The sequence below is a fragment of the Salmo salar genome, chromosome 13 (genome assembly GCF_965601325.2).
Source record: "Salmo salar chromosome 13, fSalSal1, whole genome shotgun sequence".
NCBI classification, from domain to species: domain Eukaryota; kingdom Metazoa; phylum Chordata; class Actinopteri; order Salmoniformes; family Salmonidae; genus Salmo; species Salmo salar.
In genome coordinates, this window is record NC_138303.1 from 102,000,901 (window position 1) to 102,020,899 (window position 19,999).

Here is a 19,999-nt window from a genome sequence, read left to right on the forward strand (position 1 = left end):
TATCCTCAGTAATTACCCATCCAGATTGTCAGACCCCAGTGGCTTGTCATTGTTGATAGACAACAATAATTTTTTCACCTCTTCCACACTGACTTTACGGAATTCAAAAGTACAATTCTTGTCTTTCATAATTTGGTCCGATATTTTTAGATGTGTATTGTCAGTGTTTGTTGCTGGTATGTCATCCCTAAGGTTGCTTATCTTGCCAATTAAAAAGTAATTGAAGTTGTTGGCAATATCAGTGGGCTTTGTGATGAATGAGTGTCACGTCCTGACCAGTAGAGGGTGTAGTTGGGTCAGGACGTGGCAGAAGGGAGTAAGTGTTTTATTGTTTCATTTAATTTTGGCCGTGTGACTTCCAATCAAGCACAGCTGTAGAGGGTTGTGGTTGATTGGGAGTCACACATAAGTTGCCTACGTTTCCGTTGTGTGGTGTGGGTAATTGTGCTTGTCACTGTTGTTGCACCTGACAGGACTGTGTTGGCTGTCAGTTTTGTTGTTTTTGTTAATTGCATAGTGTTCGTAACATTAAAAATGACGAACCCTAACTCCGCCGCATTTTGGTCCACTTCTTCCGTAGACAGCCGTTACAGAATTACCCACCAAACCAGGACCAAGCGGCGGAAGAGGAAGGAGCAGCAGGACTACTGCGTTATGGACAAATGGACATGGGAACAGATCCTGGACGGAGAGGGACCATGGACTCAGGCTGGGGATTATCGCCTCCCGCAGTGGGAGATTGAAGCGGCGAGAGCGGAGAGGCGATACTACGAGGAGAGAGAGCGCAACGAGCGCGAGAGGCAGCCCCAATATTTTTTTTTGGGGGGGCACACGGGACAGTCGGTGGAGCTGAGGTCGGAACCAGAGCCAGTCGGGATGACATTGGAGGTGAGCGAGGGCTATGAGACAGAGACTGTGACGGGGTTAATGGGAAAATTAGCAGAGAGAGAGATGAGAGAGCTGCTAGTGTGGTGCATAAAGTACGGCATTCGCCCTAATGAGCGTGTCGTGGGTATGATGTCACCTGAGGCAGCTCTCCATACTCGTCCTGAGGTGCGTGCTGGTTGTCTGGTAGAGACTGTGCCTGCGCCCAGAAACAGGCCTCCTCCATGTCTTCCCAGCCCTGCACATCCTGTACCTACACCTAGAACCAAGCCTCCTGCATGTCTTCCTATCCTGGTCAAGCCCGTGCCTCCTCCACGGACCAGTACTCCAGTGGGTCTCCCTATCCTGGTCAAGCCCGTGCCTCCTCCACGGACCAGTACTCCAGTGGGTCTCTCTATCCTGGTCAAGCCCGTGTCTCCTCCACGGACCAGTCCTCCAATGGATCTCCCTATCCTGGTCAAGCCCGTGTCTCCTCCACGGACCGGTCCTCCAGTGGGTCTCTCCACCCTGGTCTCTCCTGTGCCACCTCCTCAAGCCAGGCCTCCGTTATGTCTCCCCAGCCTGGTGAATCCGGTCGGAGCTGCCCGCCGCCAGCGCGGGCTGCCCGCCAGTCAACAGTCGTCGGAGCTGCCCGCCAGTCAACAGTCGTCGGAGCTGCCCGCCAGTCAACAGTCGTCGGAGCTGCCCGCCAGTCAACAGTCGTCGGAGCTGCCCGCCAGTCAACAGTCGTCGGAGCTGCCCGCCAGTCAAGTCGTCGGAGCTGCCCGCCAGTCAACAGTCGTCGGAGCTGCCCGCCAGTCAACAGTCGTCGGAGCTGCCCGCCAGTCAACAGTCGTCGGAGCTGCCCGCCAGTCAACAGTCGTCGGAGCTGCCCGCCAGTCAACAGTCGTCGGAGCTGCCCGCCAGTCAACAGTCGTCGGAGCTGCCCGCCAGTCAACAGTCGTCGGAGCTGCCCGCCAGTCAACAGTCGTCGGAGCTGCCCGCCAGTCAACAGTCGTCGGAGCTGCCCGCCAGTCAACAGTCGTCGGAGCTGCCCGCCAGTCAACAGTCGTCGGAGCTGCCCGGACTGCCGGAGCTGGCCGGACTGCCCTGAACTGCCGGAGTGGCCGGACTGCCCTGAACTGCCGGAGTGGCCGGACTGCCCTGAACTGCCGGAGTGGCCGGACTGCCCTGAACTGCCGGAGTGGCCGGACTGCCCTGAACTGCCGGAGTGGCCGGACTGCCCTGAACTGCCGGAGTGGCCGGACTGCCCTGAACTGCCGGAGTGGCCGGACTGCCCTGAACTGCCGGAGTGGCCGGACTGCCCTGAACTGCCGGAGTGGCCGGACTGCCCTGAACTGCCGGAGTGGCCGGACTGCCCTGAACTGCCGGAGTGGCCGGACTGCCCTGAACTGCCGGAGTGGCCGGACTGCCCTGTTCTGCCGGAGTGGCCGGACTGCCCTGTTCTGCCGGAGTGGCCGGACTGCCCTGTTCTGCCGGAGTGGCCGGACTGCCCTGTTCTGCCGGAGTGGCCGGACTGCCCTGTTCTGCCGGAGTGGCCGGACTGCCCTGTTCTGCCGGAGTGGCCGGACTGCCCGGTTCTGCCGGAGTGGCCGGACTGCCCGGTTCTGCCAGAGGTGCCCGCCTGCCCTGATCTGCCAGGGTGCCCGGCCTGTCAGGATCAGCCCGAGTGGTCCTCCTGCCTTCCGGCCCAGCCCGAGTGGCCCGCATGCCTTCCGGCCCAGCCCGAGTGGCCCGCATGCCTTCCGACCCAGCCCGAGTGGTCCGTCTGCCAGGGTCAGCCCGAGTGGCCCGTCTGCCCGGCGCAGCGATCGGCGCCAACAGAGTGGGCGACGCCGAAGGTGGAGCGAGGTCCACGTCCTGCACCTGAGCCACCTCCAGGATAGGTGGGTTGGGGAGGGAGGGTGTAGCACAGTGCCGTCGGTGACGGCAGCCACCCTCCCTTCCCTCCCTTATTGTTTAGGTGTTCCTTTTTGTTGGGGATTTTTTTTGTGTTTTCCTTTTTTTTAGGTGCATCCCGGGGTCTGCACCTTGAGGGGGGGGGTACTGTCACGTCCTGACCAGTAGAGGGTGTAGTTGGGTCAGGACGTGGCAGAAGGGAGTAAGTGTTTTATTGTTTCATTTAATTTTGGCCGTGTGACTTCCAATCAAGCACAGCTGTAGAGGGTTGTGGTTGATTGGGAGTCACACATAAGTTGCCTACGTTTCCGTTGTGTGGTGTGGGTAATTGTGCTTGTCACTGTTGTTGCACCTGACAGGACTGTGTTGGCTGTCAGTTTTGTTGTTTTTGTTAATTGCATAGTGTTCGTAACATTAAAAATGACGAACCCTAACTCCGCCGCATTTTGGTCCACTTCTTCCGTAGACAGCCGTTACAATGAGCCATCTGATTCAATGAATGAGCCTGAGTTAGCTTTTTTTCTCCAAAATTTCATTTAAGGTTCCCCAAAGGTTTTTACTCTCGTTCTTTATATAATTTATCTTTGTTTCATAGTATAGTTTATTTTATTTAGTTTAGTCACATGATTTCAGTATGTTTGCCAATCAGTTGGGCTGCCAGACTTATTTGCCATACCTTTTGCCTCATCCCTCTCAACCATACAATTTTTCAATTCCTCATCAATCCAAGGGGATTTAACAGTTTTTACAGTCATTTTCTTAATGGATGTGTGCTTATTAGTAACTGGAATAAGCAATTTCATAAATGTGTCAAGTGCAGCGTCTGGTTGCTCCTCATTACACACCATAGACCAGCAAATATTATTTACATCATCAACATATGAATCACTACAAAATGTATTGTATGACCACTTATACACTGTATTAGGCCCAGCCTTTGGAACTTTGGTTTTCCTAGATATGGCTATTATATTGTGATCAGTACATCCTATGGATTTGGATACTGCTTTAAAGCAAATTTCTGCAGCAATAGTACAGATGTGATCAATACATCTTGATGATTTAATTCCTGTGCTGTTTGTAACTACCCTGATAGGTTGACTGACAACCTGAACCAAGTTGCAGGCACTGGTTACAGTTAAAAAAAAAAATATTGAGTGGGCAGCCTGATGAAAGCCAGTCAATATTTAAATCACCCAGAAAATATACTTCTCTGTTGATATCACATATATTATCAAGCATTTCACACATATTATCCAAATACTGACTGTTAGCACTTGGTGGTGTATAGCAGCTTCCCACCAGAATGGGCTTTAGGTGAGGCAGATTAACCTGTAGCCATATTACTTCAATAGTATATAACATTAGATCGCCTCTAAGCTTTATAGGAATGGGGTTCTGAATATAGATTGCAACACCGCCCCTGTTGGCATTTCTGTCTTTTCGGTAGATGTTATAACCATGTATTGCTACTACTGTATCATCAAAGGTATAATCTAAGTGAGTTTCAGAGATGGTCAGAATATGAATGTCGTCTGTTACAAGCAAGTTATTGACTTCATGGACTTTATTTCTCAGGCTGCATATGTTAATATGGACTATTTTTAGCACTTTTCTGGGTCGCTTGATTGTTTTTAATGCTTTACTGTTTTACTGTTTTTAATGCTTTATCAGAAGTAGACTTACTCATGTTATGTATATTGGAGCTGATAGTGCAGGGTGAGCTGCATAAAGTGGTCTTCCTACTAGGGCATACTGCTTCAGTGTTACTAACAGTGTAACTCTGGTTCATAGGCTCATGATTACTGCTTACAATAGCTGTAGGATAAACAGAAATATTCGGTGCAATTAGGGGCACATAAATTAAGTTACTTACATTTTGTGTTGCCAATGTCCCTAGGATCATATACATTTAATGCAGCATTATGACAACTCATTGTCACAATGGTAGGGATTAACTGAGCTAGTCTTGGATCATTGAACAGTCATTGTTTCAATGCAGCCTTGAGATGTCCAGGAGCCAAGATGATTTGGATGGACTCCATCATGCCTGTAGAGTATCTTCTGTTTCCAGAGGTGTCAAAGTTATCAATAAAAGTGACTCCAGCAGAGCTACAGTAGTCTTTTAGCCAGATGTGTAATGCCAGCAGTCTGCTGAATCTTTCACATCTGCGGCCCAACGATGGTACTGGACCTAAAATGATTAGTCGTTTTTGGAGTCTTTTAATGGTAAAATCTGTTTTTTTAATCCATTTGGTGTGTAGTATTGATCCCTGCTGGGGAACCCGAATCTTCTGTTTTTTCCTTTTGAGAGATAACAGAAGCAAACACACACACATTCAAGTCTGGCCCCCATAAATGCAATGACAGCCCTCTGTGGGTAATATACAATCCATACCACAAGCTGGCAGTCTTAAAGCAAAGAATATGATTTTCAACTACAAACAGTACTGATGCTGGTAGCACTGTTGTTGTAGAATAAGTCCAGTCAGTAGTAGTAATCACATTTATATTTTCTGCTCTACTAGCCAAAAAAAAAAAACTTTTGATATAGTAATCTAAAAGAATACCTTATCCATTTTCATTATTTACAGCCCCCCTGCCGCCCCCTTCTGCTCTCTCTCTTTCTTTCTCTCTCTCTCGCTTTGTCTTTCTTTGTCTTTCTTTCTTTCTTTCTTTCTTTCTTTCTCTCTCTCTCTCTCTCTCTCTCTCTCTCTCTCTCTCTCTCTCTCTCTCTCTCTCTCTCTCTCTCTCTCTCTCTCTCTCTCTCTCTCTCTCTCTCTCTCTCTCTCTCTCTCTCTCTCTCTCTCTCTCTCTCTCTCTCTCTCTCTCTCTCTCTCTCTCTATCAATTTCAATTCAAGGCACTTTATCGGCATCGGAAACATAAGTTAACATTGCCAAAGCAAGTGAAGTAGATAAGAAACAAAAGTGAAATAAGTAATAAAAATTAACATTAAACATTACACTCACAAAAGTTCCAAAATAATAGACATTTCAAATGTCATATTATGTGCAAATAGTTAAAGTACAAAAGACAAAATAAATAAACATAAATATGGGTTGTATTTACAATGACTACAGTGGCCTTTCTCAATAGCAAGGCTATGCTCACTGAGTCTGTACATAGTCAAAGTTTTCCTTAAGTTTGGGTCAGTCACAGTGGTCAGGTATTCTGCCACTGTGTACTCTATGTTTAGGGCCAAATAGCATTCTAGTTTGATCTGTTTTTTTGTTAATTCTTTCCAATGTGTCAAGTAATTATCTTTTTGTTTTCACATGATTTGGTTGGGTTTAATTGTGTTGCTGTCCTGGGGCTCTGTTTGTGTTTGTGAACAGAGCCCCAGGACCAGCTTGCTTAGGGGACTCTTCTCCAGGTTCATCTCTCTGTAAGTGATGGCTTTGTTATGGAAGGTTTGGGAATCGCTTCCTTTTAGGTGGTTGTAGAAGTTAATGGCTCTTTTCTGGATTTTTGATAATTAGCGGGTATCGGCCTAATTCTGCTCTGCATGCATTATTTGGTGTTTTACGTTGTACACAGAGGATTCTGCATGCAGAGTCTCAATTTGGTGTTTGTCCCATTTTGTAAATTCTTGGTTGGTGAGCAGACCCCAGACCTCACAACCATAAAGGGCAATGGGTTCTATAACTGATTCAAGTATTTTTAGCCAGATCACTTATCTCTCTCTCTCTCTTTCTTTGTCGCTCTCTTTCTCTCTTTGTCACTCTCGTTCTCTCTTTGTCTCTCTCTTGCGCTCTCTCTCTCTTTGGATTTTCTTTCTTTCTCTCTCTATCTTTCTCTCTTAATCTCTTTCTTTCTCTTTTCTTTCTCTCTCTGTCTTTCTCTCTTTCTCTCTCTCTCTTTCTCTTTTCTTTCTCTCTCTCTTTCTCTTTTGTTTCTCTGTCTCTCTTCTCATCTCTCTCTCTCGCTTACTAACTCTCTCTCTTTTTTCTCTCTCTCCCTGTCTGTCTTTCCCCCTCTCTCTCTCTATCTCTGTGATCTGAAATCTCCAATTTGTTTGGGGAGAATAAACAAGTAGTAACATTTATCACACATGGCCCTTACTGTAATTCCCAGAGTGAAAAGCTGCCCTTTTGCCCTCTCTGCTCACAGTTAAATGGAATAGCTTCAGCAATCCTGTGAGAAAAGAGTGGAGAAGCTTCGTTCCAGTATATAAATACCATCTCAATTCCCAGTGTTCAGATTTAGAAAACATTTCTGGGAACGAAAACTGTGTTTTAGGATAATGATGGTGATGAGGATGATGAGGAGGATGATGAGAATCAATGTTTTTGTGAGAAAGTGTAGGCTTAAAACATTTTGATTTCCTTCTCTGTTTATTTAAAGAAACCACTTCTAAGATCCTATCATTGTACCTTGTAGGCTGTTTCACCCACACCTCAGGCAGAGCAGACCAGAGCTGAGCTGTGAAGTAAAGGGTGAGGCCCTCTGGCTGAGGATCTCCGGAAGCCTTCAGAGAAATAATCCCCAAAAGGTACGGAACTATGTCCAGTGTAAACAAACTGCCTCTTGTAGACAATCCCAGCCAAGCGCACGTAGCCCGTCTCTCCGACCATTTAGGTAACATATTTGCACACCATCCAAGATGACAAAATACACAAGCAATGCTCTCTGGAGAGAGTCTGTTATATACAAGAGTCTCTGGCTCCTGGCTGTGTCTTGATAAATGCAAAAAGCCAAAGACAACTGTTGTAAACTGAAATTGTTGACAGTTTACTATATTTAGAGCAGGTATTGATATTAAATCTCAAATGTTAACATTTTGCATTATTTATTTCCATCATTATATTTTCTCAGAGTAACATGAATGGATGGTGACATTGGATAGTCTGTGAAACAAAACACCCCCTAAGTAAACTAATAACTTCCCTTCAAATATTTACAAGAAAATATCAAAATAAACTTCAATTTGAAATCTATTCCCCAAAACAAACCATCTCTGAAAATGTATATGATTTTTTTTACATCTATTTTTGAATTTGATAATAACAAGCTCCAAGTGCTCTCCTCCAAAAACATTTTTGTGTGTAAGACTCAATAAAAGCAAAGAACTAGGAGTCTTTTTTTGTGCGTAAAATCGATGAAAAAAAGTGTATTTTTCACTTTGCACATTTTTGCTCGCTGAACCTAAGCTCCAGAGTTCCAGAGCCTGAGAAGGGCCTTAAATCACTCCCTGGGGTTTTAAGAGGGCCACACTGCAGCCCATATTGGAGCCATTTCCTGTCTCTGGAGTGGGTGAGAGGGGCACCTGGACCCCCTAACCCCCACCCCAGCCGAGCCCAGGGCTCAGGGCAAGCGGTGCACCACTCTTTAAGTCAACATCCTCACACTGAGAAAGGGGAGTCATTTTCCAGAACAGAGGAACAGAACACCAATGGCAGAAAGGAAAGATCTGAATAGTTCACATCAGTGAGGTCACAGGATGTGTCTTGTCTTACAGATAATGAATGGGTATGAGAAGAGTACAATCATCTGTAAAAGGTCATTATATTTCTAAATGTAAAAAATCCCAGTGAGATCTGAGAATAAGCAGAATCCCAGTTTATGGACTGGTCTGTGGAACTTCACAAAGACTCAAGAGGACTGGAATGTCTTTCCAATTGTCTTGCTGCCTGTTATGGTAATAGAGATGTAGGCTATTCTCTAATAAAGGTGCATAGAAACATCTGTAAGATGAGAGAAGAAATGCCAAATCAGACCATATCCAGGAGTTGGTTTCTCTCGTTTACATGATTCAGTTACTTGGCTATGTCTGCAGCACAGGAGGTTGGTGGCACTTTAATTGGGGAGGACGGATTCGTGGTAATAGCTGGAGCAGAATAAGTGGAATGGTATTAAATACATCAAACACATGGTTTTCATGTATTTGGTGTCATTCCATTCGCTCCATTCCAGACATTATTATGAGCCGTCCTCCCATCAGCAGCCTCCTGTGGTCTGCAGGAAGTTGGTCTGGTATTTGTATTTGTAATTATTAGGGATCCCCATTAGCTACTGCCAAGGCAGTAGCTACTCTTCCTGGGGTCCAAACACATTAAGGTGCTTACATTACACATAAAACAAAAGATAAAACTGTACATCATGTAACATTATTACACCACTACATATTTACAATACAATATAATACCACCATATAACAATATTACAGTGTAATGTGTGTGTAGAGTGCGTGTGGTAGCGTGTGTGTGCGCATGCGTGTGTCTGTACCTGTGTGTGTCTCTTCACAGTGCCCGCTGTTCCATAAGATGCGTTTTTATAATTTTTTTGTATCTGATTCTACTGCTTGCATCAGTTACCTGATGTGGAATAGAGTTCCATGTAGCCATGGCCCTATGTAGTACTGTGCGATTGTGAAGAGACCTCTGGTGGCATGTCTTGTGGGGTATGCATGGGTGTCCGAGCTGTGTGCTAGTGGTAGAAACAGACAACTCGGTGCATTCAGCTTGTCAACACTTCTTACAAAAAAAAGTAATGATGAAGTCAATCACTCCTCTACTTTGAGCCATGAGAGATTGACATGCATATTATTAATGTTAGCTCTCCATGTACATTTAAGGGCCAGCCGTGCTGCCCTGTTCTGAGCCAATTGTAATTTTCCTAGGTCCCTCTTTGTGGCACCTGACCATAACACTGAACAGTAGTCAAGGTGTGACAAAACTAGGGTGTGAACTTGACACGTACAGTAAAACAGAAGGCTATTGGTTTTTGGATGCTGTGTACCAAGCATGGTCCTATTATGGTAAGAGTCAAGGACGCATTATCATTACTATGCTGAGTCCATGCTCCAGATGGCCTAAATAAGGACCTAACCTCACTATACTACAGTAGCACTAAAACACTAGACAAAAGAGAAAAACAGGGGAATGAGAGAGAGGGAGAGGGGGTGAAAGAGAGAGGAAATTTAATTGAATGAGAGAGATGTAGAGAGAGAGAGACAGAGATAGAGAGGGGGAGGGGAGTGAGAGAGAGAGAGGGGGAGGGAAGGAGGGAGAGACAGAGAGAAAGAGAGCAAGAGAGAAAGAGAGAGAGAAAGATATAATTACTTGACACATTGGAAAGGATTTACAAAAAAACAAAGCAAACTAGAATGCTATTTGGCCCTAAACAGAGAGTACACAGTGGCAGAATACCTGACCACTGTGACTGACCCAAAATTAAGGAAATCTTTGACTATGTACAGACTCCGTGAGCATAGCCTTGCTATTGAGAAAGGCCACCGAAGGCAGACCTGGCTCTCAAGAGAAGATAGGCTATGTGCACACTGCCCACAAAATGAGGTGGAAACTGAGCTGCTTGTTCTAACCTCCTGCCAAATGTATGACCATATTAGAGACACATATTTCCCTCAGATTGCACAGACACACAAAGAATTCGGATAAACTCCCATATCTATTGGGGGAAATACCACAGTGTGCAATCACAGCAAAAAGATTTGTAACCTGTTGCCACAAAGAAAAGGGCAACAGTCATTGTAAATACAACTCACTTTTGTTTATTATCTATTTCACTCGCTTTGGCAATGTAAACATATGTTTCCCAAGCCAATAAAGCCCAAAAATTGAAATTGAATTGAGAGAGAGGGGGGGAGAGGGAGGGAGGGAGAGACAGAGAGAGAGAGAGAGAGAGATACAGGAGAAGAACAAGGAGTGAGAGAAAGCGATGTCATGTTTCAACATCTGCTCTTAGACTTGACAATGGTAGGAAGTGGTGTTCTGTAGCTTCCTATCAGGAGAGTGGACTGTACCATAACAATAATGTTATGGTGAATTGGGAGAGAGAGACAACATTAACACTAATGCAATGTGTGTAAGTAAGGGTCACACAGTAAGTGTTTGTTGGAATGTCATTGTGACTTTTCATATCGGCTGTTAAGTGTCACATTCATGAAGGCGATAATAATTACCCCAAAATATGATTTTCATCATCTCACATGATTAGCAAGAGCATGGTGTTCTCCATAGCATTCACGTCTTTAATGGTATCTAGCTCATAAGAATTCTAAGGACTAGAACAAATCCTTAAGGCAAACAAATATTTTTTACACCTTGGAATATCTCCAGCACTATAAAGATAATTGAATTACCCTACACTGTTTGTTTTGGTTTTATTCTTAAGGGGGTACTCTCATTGTGCAAATGGTGGAATACATTTATCCATCCAATCCAAAATGTGTTTTGCATCCAAACAATGGACTACACGCTCACTTTCCTCTCCAGCCCCAGTGGATCAGCTCAGGAAACACTTAACAATAGAACCCTACTGCTACACACACACACACACACACACACACACACACACACACACACACACACACACACAGACTAGGGTTGCTTCCCGGTTTTCTACACTTCACCCAAAGTGTTGCGTAAGCATTGGCTGAAGGGGAGGGGTTTACACCATTGCTAAATCCATGAGAAGTAGTGTGTAAATACACTAAGGGTAGAGAACATATGGTATAGAAGGGTAGAGAACATATGGTATAGAAGGGTAGAGAACATATGGTATAGAAGGGTAGAGAACATATGGTATAGAAGGGTAGAGAGCATATGGTATAGAAGGGTAGAGAGCATATGGTATAGAAGGGTAGAGAACATATGGTATAGAAGGGTAGAGAACATATCGTATAGAAGGGTAGAGAACATATGGTATAGAAGGGTAGAGAACATATCGTATAGAAGGGTAGAGAACATATTGTATAGAAGGGTAGAGAACATATCGTATAGAAGGGTAGAGAACATATTGTATAGAAAGTCTAGTCAAATGTCCTAATCTCTATTCCCTTGACTAAGACTGCTTCCCGATTTTCTTTCCTTCTCCTGAAGAATAGTCTTCCACTGAGGTATGGTCTTCTCCTGAAGTATGCTATTCTCCTGAGGTATAGTATTCTACTGAAGTATGGTCTTCTCCTGAAGTATGCTATTCTCCTGAGGTATAGTATTCTACTGAAGTATGGTCTTCTCCTGAAGTATGCTATTCTCCTGAGGTATAGTATTCTACTGAAGTATGGTCTTCTCCTGAAGTATGCTATTCTCCTGAGGTATAGTATTCTACTGAAGTATGGTCTTCTCCTGAAGTATGCTATTCTCCTGAGGTATAGTATTCTACTGAAGTATGGTCTTCTCCTGAAGTATGGTCTTCTCCTGAAGTATGCTATTCTCCTGAGGTATAGTATTCTACTGAAGTATGGTCTTCTCCTGAAGTATGCTATTCTCCTGAGGTATAGTATTCTACTGAAGTATGGTCTTCTCCTGAAGTATGCTATTCTCCTGAGGTATAGTATTCTACTGAAGTATGGTCTTCTCCTGAAGTATGGTCTTCTCCTGAAGTATGCTATTCTCCTGAGGTATAGTATTCTACTGAAGTATGGTCTTCTCCTGAAGTATGGTCTTCTCCTGAGGTATGGTCTTCTCCTGAGGTATGGTCTTCTCCTGAAGTATGGTCTTCTCCTGAAGTATGGTCTTCTCCTGAAGTATGCTATTCTCCGGAGGTATAGTATTCTACTGAAGTATGGTCTTCTCCTGAGGTATGGTCTTCTCCTGAAGTATGGTCTTCTACTGAACTATGGTCTTCTCCCTGTCATGGATTTACAGTAAAATAATTGTATTGGTGTTAACATTGGCTGGTGGGAGTTACCAACATGGCTAAATGCATCAGAGGGAGGGAGGAAATGCACCCTTCAGGAGAACGATGGAGAACCTAACTTCATTCTAGACCTGCATGCCAAGCCCGAAAGACAGTAGAGAGTTGAACACAGAACAGCAGTGTGAAGGCTAATCTTCTTCTATTTCATCTCTACCAGGATGAGCCTGTATTGGTCCTCTTTCTACCCAGGATGACCCAGCCCTCCAGCCCATAGGCTCGTTATCTACGGATTACCCTTCCCTCAGGCTGCTCTCTATCTCTGGTCAAAGTATCAAAGGCTAATATGTGTTTCAATCCAAAATGATGGAGTTAGAGGGGGTAAAAGTCGTCTTAATTTGAGCACCATGACGGAGCATGACCTTATGATCTCAATCATGTCTCGTTACTCGAGTCGAGGCAATTTAGCATGGGTCAGATCTATACTCTACAACATGGGTCAATTCCCCAACAGCGGAAAGCAACGCTGCAGACACTTGAGGAGATTTGACTCCCCTGAAGTGTATCAATTTTAATGACACACAGCCCTGGGCAGATTGAACTCACCATGACCAAAGGAAAGCTGTCAAACCAGAAAGAAGTCAAAACTAGAGGATCCAGTCAGACTGTCACTGATCCTGAGTGGATCAGGTGTTTGTCAATTAAATTAGTCAAAGTATAAAATGCAGCGCAACAGTAAGCAGCATCACTGTACAGTGTGATGGTCCAGTTGATGTTCATGCCATTGCCTATGTTGTTAATGTTGTGCTTTACAAAGGGCCACCCATGTACTCAACATAAATATTTGAAATGCCTTGCTCTAGAAGCCATATCATTTTTAGGGATTGACCTTGCGGTCACAAGTCTGATCCTCTGACCACTTCTCTACTCATGTCATATGTCACGCTTGGGGCTTCTCCTGTTCAGAACTGCTGCCTAAGCATAATCTGATATCCTCAATTGCAATGAGCAATGGAAATGCACTGAATGTAATGTCACATTGCAAACAACTATGTAGTAGACTGGTAGCCTCTAAATTCCTATGACAATATCTCACAGAACCACTGCTTGCATGCTGCAACCCTGTGAATACGATTGGTGTGAAACTGCACGTTGGGGGGAAAGTTACTGCTGAGGTGTGGCTTGGCATCCTTTACTGTTCACCCCACTTACAACACATTTTTTATGGGCGCCGGTAGAAGTAGCTTTCGTAAAAACAGAGTTCACTTTGTTATTCAGATCTGAGTTCACAGCATGCAGTGACTTAGGATCAATGGCAAAATGCATTGAATTTCATAATGGCTTGGCTTCCAACTTTGGAATGCTCCTTCACAACAATTCAATTTAGCGCCATAAAATCTGTCAACTGTAAACGACTCAGAAAGAGAACAAGTTTCACAACACCAAAAGTAACTGGGAGAGAGGTTATGCCCTTGCTGTAACCCCCAGCTTTGAACTATTGATTGAGCTGCAGCCACTACAAGAAACGCTTAGTCTCTAGCATAAACTCACGGCGATCTATTCAAGATTCAAAATTATGTCATTGTTTGATGCAGTAGAGCGTCAATCGACTTTAGGGGGATATTATCAAGAGAGAGAGAGAGACGAGAGGCTATGTTTGAGCCATTGTTGACAAAACCGAAATGCCACAGCACCCTGATGGCCTAGGCATGGCCATTAGGACAGAGGAGCAGATAGGGCCTCCAGGGGCCTGAGGAGGGTAAATGGGGCGGTGCCAGAGTGTTTACATGGCTCTAATTGGCCAAGATAAGTTGTGTCTCATCAAACCCAGAAAGTAAAGCACTGATGTTGGTGATTCATTGTATCACCTTGGAAATCACAGCTGCCATTCCCTAAAAGGCATTTCCTGTTTATTGGGTATGTGCAACGCGTTTTAAACTAACTGTCTAAATACCGTTCCTAAATTAGGATGAAACAAGGAAGTAAAAAAGGGAAAAGTCTAGTTTCTCTTTGAGAACAAGGTGACTCATCACCCCTCCCATGTCTTCTTCATGTTTACATTGCCTTTCTTCTCCGTCATAGTTCTGAGAATAGAATCAGTAGAATCACTCTGCTTTATTTCATGCTGAGTTGTCAGAAAATGGTTCGAAGCCTTTCCAATCCATGTCCCCTGTGTAGGAAAAGGTCACTGACTCAATATCCACATTGAGCTAAACAGGGTTTCCCTAGCCTGCGGTATTCATCTTTAACAGGGAGTGGATTCAGGGTTTTAAAAATGGTCAGAGAGCGAGGGAGGGAGAGACAAGAAAGCAGTTAATAAATGAAATAAGAGAAAGCAAACTTCTTACTGTCTTTTCTTATTTCTGTCATGACTAATTTGATTCAGAGAGGGGAACTTCCTTCGCTCTATCTATCTTCCATATTTAGTCATTCACATTAACTAACAGTTTATTGTTTTATAGTTCCTGATTGACCTCTTCCTTCATCTCTTACAACGTCCGGGAGATTTGGATCTGGGTTCTGAGGTGAGTATTTTGAGAATATGAAAATACCACAGAGTTCAGTGTTTAGTGGTGATTTAAGCAGTGAGATGCCAACCATCCAGAATACATAAAAGCAAACATAACACACATAAAATACAAGCTCCAGTTTTTTATGTATATTCCAGGTTCCTTGTATGTAACAGACTCCTAGTTGTTCTTCTTATGTATATTCCAGGTTCCTTGTATGTAACAGACTGCTAGTTGTTCTTCTTATGTATATTCCAGGTTCCTTGTATGTAACAGACTGCTAGTTGTTCTTCTTATGTATATTCCAGGTTCCTTGTATGTAACAGACTCCTAGTTGTTCTTCTTATGTATATTCCAGGTTCCTTGTATGTAACAGACTCCTAGTTGTTCTTCTTATGTATATTCCAGGTTCCTTGTATGTAACAGACTGCTAGTTGTTCTTCTTATGTATATTCCAGGTTCCTTGTATGTAACAGACTCCTAGTTGTTCTTCTTATGTATATTCCAGGTTCCTTGTATGTAACAGACTCCTAGTTGTTCTTCTTATGTATATTCCAGGTTCCTTGTATGTAACAGACTGCTAGTTGTTCTTCTTATGTATATTCCAGGTTCCTTGTATGTAACAGACTCCTAGTTGTTCTTCTTATGTATATTCCAGGTTCCTTGTATGTAACAGACTCCTAGTTGTCCAGTGAAAACCCCATTCACTATAGGGAATATGAAATAAGCAGGGATTTACTTTACTGTGGCATTAGGCTAATTCGGTGACCGGTAGTCCAGTAGGCAAATATCTTCCTGTTATGATACACAATCTAAACTCATTTTCTTCATTTATAAAGGATTTGCTCAGGATAAGCATCTTCATAAGCTGTCTGTAGTATGTATATTTCCTATACTATGATACATCTCCCGTAACAGACAGTGACAGTGGGAACGGACATAGGTGAGGTGGGGTAGAAAGGGAGGATAAACTATGACCACTAATCAGTGTCTTCCTGGTGTATAGTTGTGTGTCCTGTTGTGTGTCCTGTGCGGCTCAGTTGGTAGAGCTTGGCACTTGCAAAGCCAGGGTTGTGGGTTTGACCCCCACAGGGGACCAGTATGATTTTTTTTGTCGTAAATGATGCACTTACTACTGTAAATTGCTCTGGATAAGAGTGTCTGCTAAATGACTAAAATGTATATCTGATAGGTGGAAGACACAGGCAAGACTGTTGTGAACTATCTAATTCTCACAGTGTGTTACAGGAGCCATGACTAAATAACAGTCATCTGCAATGTGTTAACTAACCGATGCAGTGAACCCCAGCATTTACCTCCTGTGTGTATGAAACATCTAGAAATATGGATTGAAAAATAGGGGTATGGTTGTAGAGAATCGAAGGACCATAAATGTAATAAGACATCTTAGGTGCTGGCTTAAGGCAGGTAGCAACCACCACAGAATGTCCGGTCAGAACAAGGACGAGGCGGATGTCCAGGTTAGGGGGAGTTTAATGGAAGAAGACGTTCACATTCACACACACATTAAATGTTATTTGTCACATGCGCCCAATACAACAGGTGTAGACCTTACAGTGAAATGCTTACTTACAAGCCCTAAACCAACAATGCAGTTTTAAGAAAATACCCCCCAAAAAAGTAAGAGATAAGAAAAAAAAATAATTAAAGAGCAGCAGTAAATAACAATAGCGGGGCTATATACAGGAGGTACCGTTACCGAGTCAATGTGTCACGGTAACGGTACTGTGACACATTGACGGTAACGGTACATGCCCCCCGCACTGTGTCACTGTGCGGGGGGCATCACACACACCTCTGATCACTGATGGTTCAGATAACTGAGAATCATGTCCAGTGATAACTGACATTAACTATGTGTTGTTTAGATGCACGCACAATTAAACATCAGACATAAAGGGATTCAGTCCACAGGAGGAAAAGTTCAACAGGAGGGAAAACCGTGGATGTGCTCATCAGGATGGGGAAAGCACGTTTCTGACCACACAGCGTGCTGGGGTCATAGACTAACTGAAACTGAAGTCCCGGGAATCAAGGCCACTGATAGGCTGAAGGAGATGCGATGATAAGTATTCGGTGTAACCTTGACCAATAAGACACTAACAAAAGTGTGGGTCCTCTGAATGAGAGACTAGGGTGCCCGACTAGAACTAACCAGAAGGGATGGCTAGAATCAGCTGACTGAAGCTGGCCATTTTAACATGTACAGTATTATACAGTACTGAAACGGACACACAATGTTCAAGCCACTGAGGGATTGTAGAAACAGACAGGCAGGTATGTACTATGGCATTACCTCCCAAATGGAAAATGATGTCAAGGTAAATAGGAAGACATCTCATGTAACCAGCATCCAAAACCACACACACACACACACCACAACAACAGCCCCGTGAGGCTCAGGGCATAGTCTCAATCAGAATTGTTATGAAAGATTTCCCGTAATAATCAACCCCACTTCTCGGTTTCTGTGGCTGCATGTTCTCTTACTTATTAGGATATTTTAACAATGGGAGGTTGTCACAATCTTGCCTGTAATCAAAACGGATATGCTCTTAATAAACAGAACAAATCAATTTGGTTTCCAGGCTAATCCCAATCCCCTCATACAGCTAACTCTTAGAAAAAAGGTGCTATCTAGAACTTAACAATGTTCTTCAGCTGTCCCCATAGAATAACCCTTTGAAGATCCCTTTTTGGTTCCACGTAGAACCCTTTTGGCTCCAGATATAACCCTTTTGGGTTCCATGTAGGAGCCTTTTCACAGAGGGCACATGCAACCCAAAAGTGTTCTACCTGGACCCAAAAAGTATTCTACCTGGACCCAAAAAGTGTTCTACCTGGACCCCAAAAGTATTCTACCTGGACCCCAAAAGTGTTCGACCTGGACCCAAAAAGTGTTCTACCTGGACCCAAAAAGTGTTCGACCTGGACCCCAAAAGTGTTCTACCTGGACCCCAAAAGTGTTCTACCTGGACCCAAAAAGTGTTCGACCTGGACCCCAAAAGGGTTTTACCTGGACCCAAAAAGTGTTCGACCTGGACCCCAAAAGGGTTTTACCTGGACCCAAAAAGGGTTTTACCTGGACCCAAAAAGGGTTTTACCTGGACCCAAAAAGTGTTTTACCTGGACCCCAAAAAGTATTCTACCTGGACCCCAAAAAGGTTTTCCCATGGTTACAGCAGAAGAAACCTTTTAAAAACATTTTTTACAAGAGTGTAACCTAATTTCTGGATGTTATTCCCCCTGTCTACCATAAGAAACCCACAAGGATCTTCTCTAGAACATGCGTAGTGAATTAACTGTCAGTAGGGTTAGGTAAGAGTCAACCATTGTACTATGCATGCTTGTCATAACTTGTCATAAGCCAGAAGCACACCCCCATACCTCTAAATCTTAAGCTAATGTTATCCTGTTGTTACAGCCCAGAAATGAAAGCAAATGTCATTTGTACAGATTGTATTATCGATAAGGAGAAGGTAAAGGTTATGTTCTTTACACGATAATGACAGAGCTTTTTTTTTTTAAACCTAACTGAATGATCATTATAGCTGGCAAATATTTTTACTGAAATAGTTCCATCAACATTTTGTGTGACCTCAGTTGCTTTTATTGTTAATTGGTTTTCTTCGACATTATCAGGTAGTTGTCAGTCATCCCACTGCTGGCTTGCTTCTGACGCTAAGCAGGGTTGGTCCTGGTCAATCCCTGGATGGGAGACCAGATCCTGTTGGAAGTGGTGTTGGAGGGCCAGTAGGAGACACCCTTTCCTCTGGTCTAAAAAAATTATCCCAATGATTGGGGACATTGCCCTGTGTAGGGTGCTGTCTTTTGGATGTGATGTTAAATGGGTGTCCTGACTCTCTGTGGTCACTAAAGGACCCATGGTACTTATCTTAAGAGTAGGGGTGTTAACCCCGGTGTCCTGACTCTCTGTGGTCACTATAGAACCCATGGTACTTATCTTAAGAGTAGGGGTGTTAACCCTGGTGTCCTGACTCTCTGTGGCCACTATAGAACCCATGGTACTTATCTTAAGAGTAGGGGTGTTAACCCTGGTGTCCTGACTCTCTGTGGTCACTAAAGAACCCATGGTACTTATCTTAAGAGTAGGTGTGTTAACCCTGGTGTCCTGACTCTCTGTGGCCACTATAGAACCCATGGTACTTATCTTAAGAGTAGGGGTGTTAACCCTGGTGTCCTGACTCTCTGTGGCCACTATAGAACCCATGGTACTTATCTTAAGAGTAGGGGTGTTAACCCTGGTGTCCTGACTCTCTGTGGTCACTATAGAACCCATGGTACTTATTTAAGAGTAGGTGTGTTAACCCTGGTGTCCTGACTCTCTGTGGTCACTAAAGAACCCATGGTACTTATTTAAGAGTAGGAGTGTTAACCCTGGTGTCCTGACTCTCTGTGGTCACTAAAGAACCCATGGTACTTATCTTAAGAGTAGGGGTGTTAACCCTGGTGTCCTGACTCTCTGTGGCCACTAAAGAACCCATGGTACTTATCTTAAGAGTAGGGGTGTTAACCCTGGTGTCCTGACTCTCTGTGGTCACTAAAGAACCCATGGTACTTATCTTAAGAGTAGGTGTGTTAACCCTGGTGTCCTGGCTAAATTCCCAATCTGGTCCTCATACCATCCTGGTCACATAATCATCCCCAGTCTACAATTGGCTCATTAATCCCCCCTGTAACTATTCCCCAGGTTGTTGCTGTAAATGAGAACGTGTTCTCAGTCAACCTACCTGGTAAAATAAGGGTTAAAGAAAAAATGTTGCCAGTTGCCTATTTAAATGTGAAGTATCAGGTATAGGGCTGGGGGCACCTGCTATTTTCCCCTAACTTCACAAGTTGTAGCAAAGGAATCTCTTTTGAAATAGGCTATGGAACATGACACTGGTGGTGGTGGAGTAATGGCAAAAAAAGTAGACATTTCCAAGACACATTGGTTTGGTGGCGATTCCCCCATTCCAAAATAACTAGCTGCTATTATTTCCAGAGTCAGACGTCACTGTCACTGGTTTTATTTGCATGGTAAGATTTTCCCATGGGTCGACTTGGCAAGCCAACTCCCACACA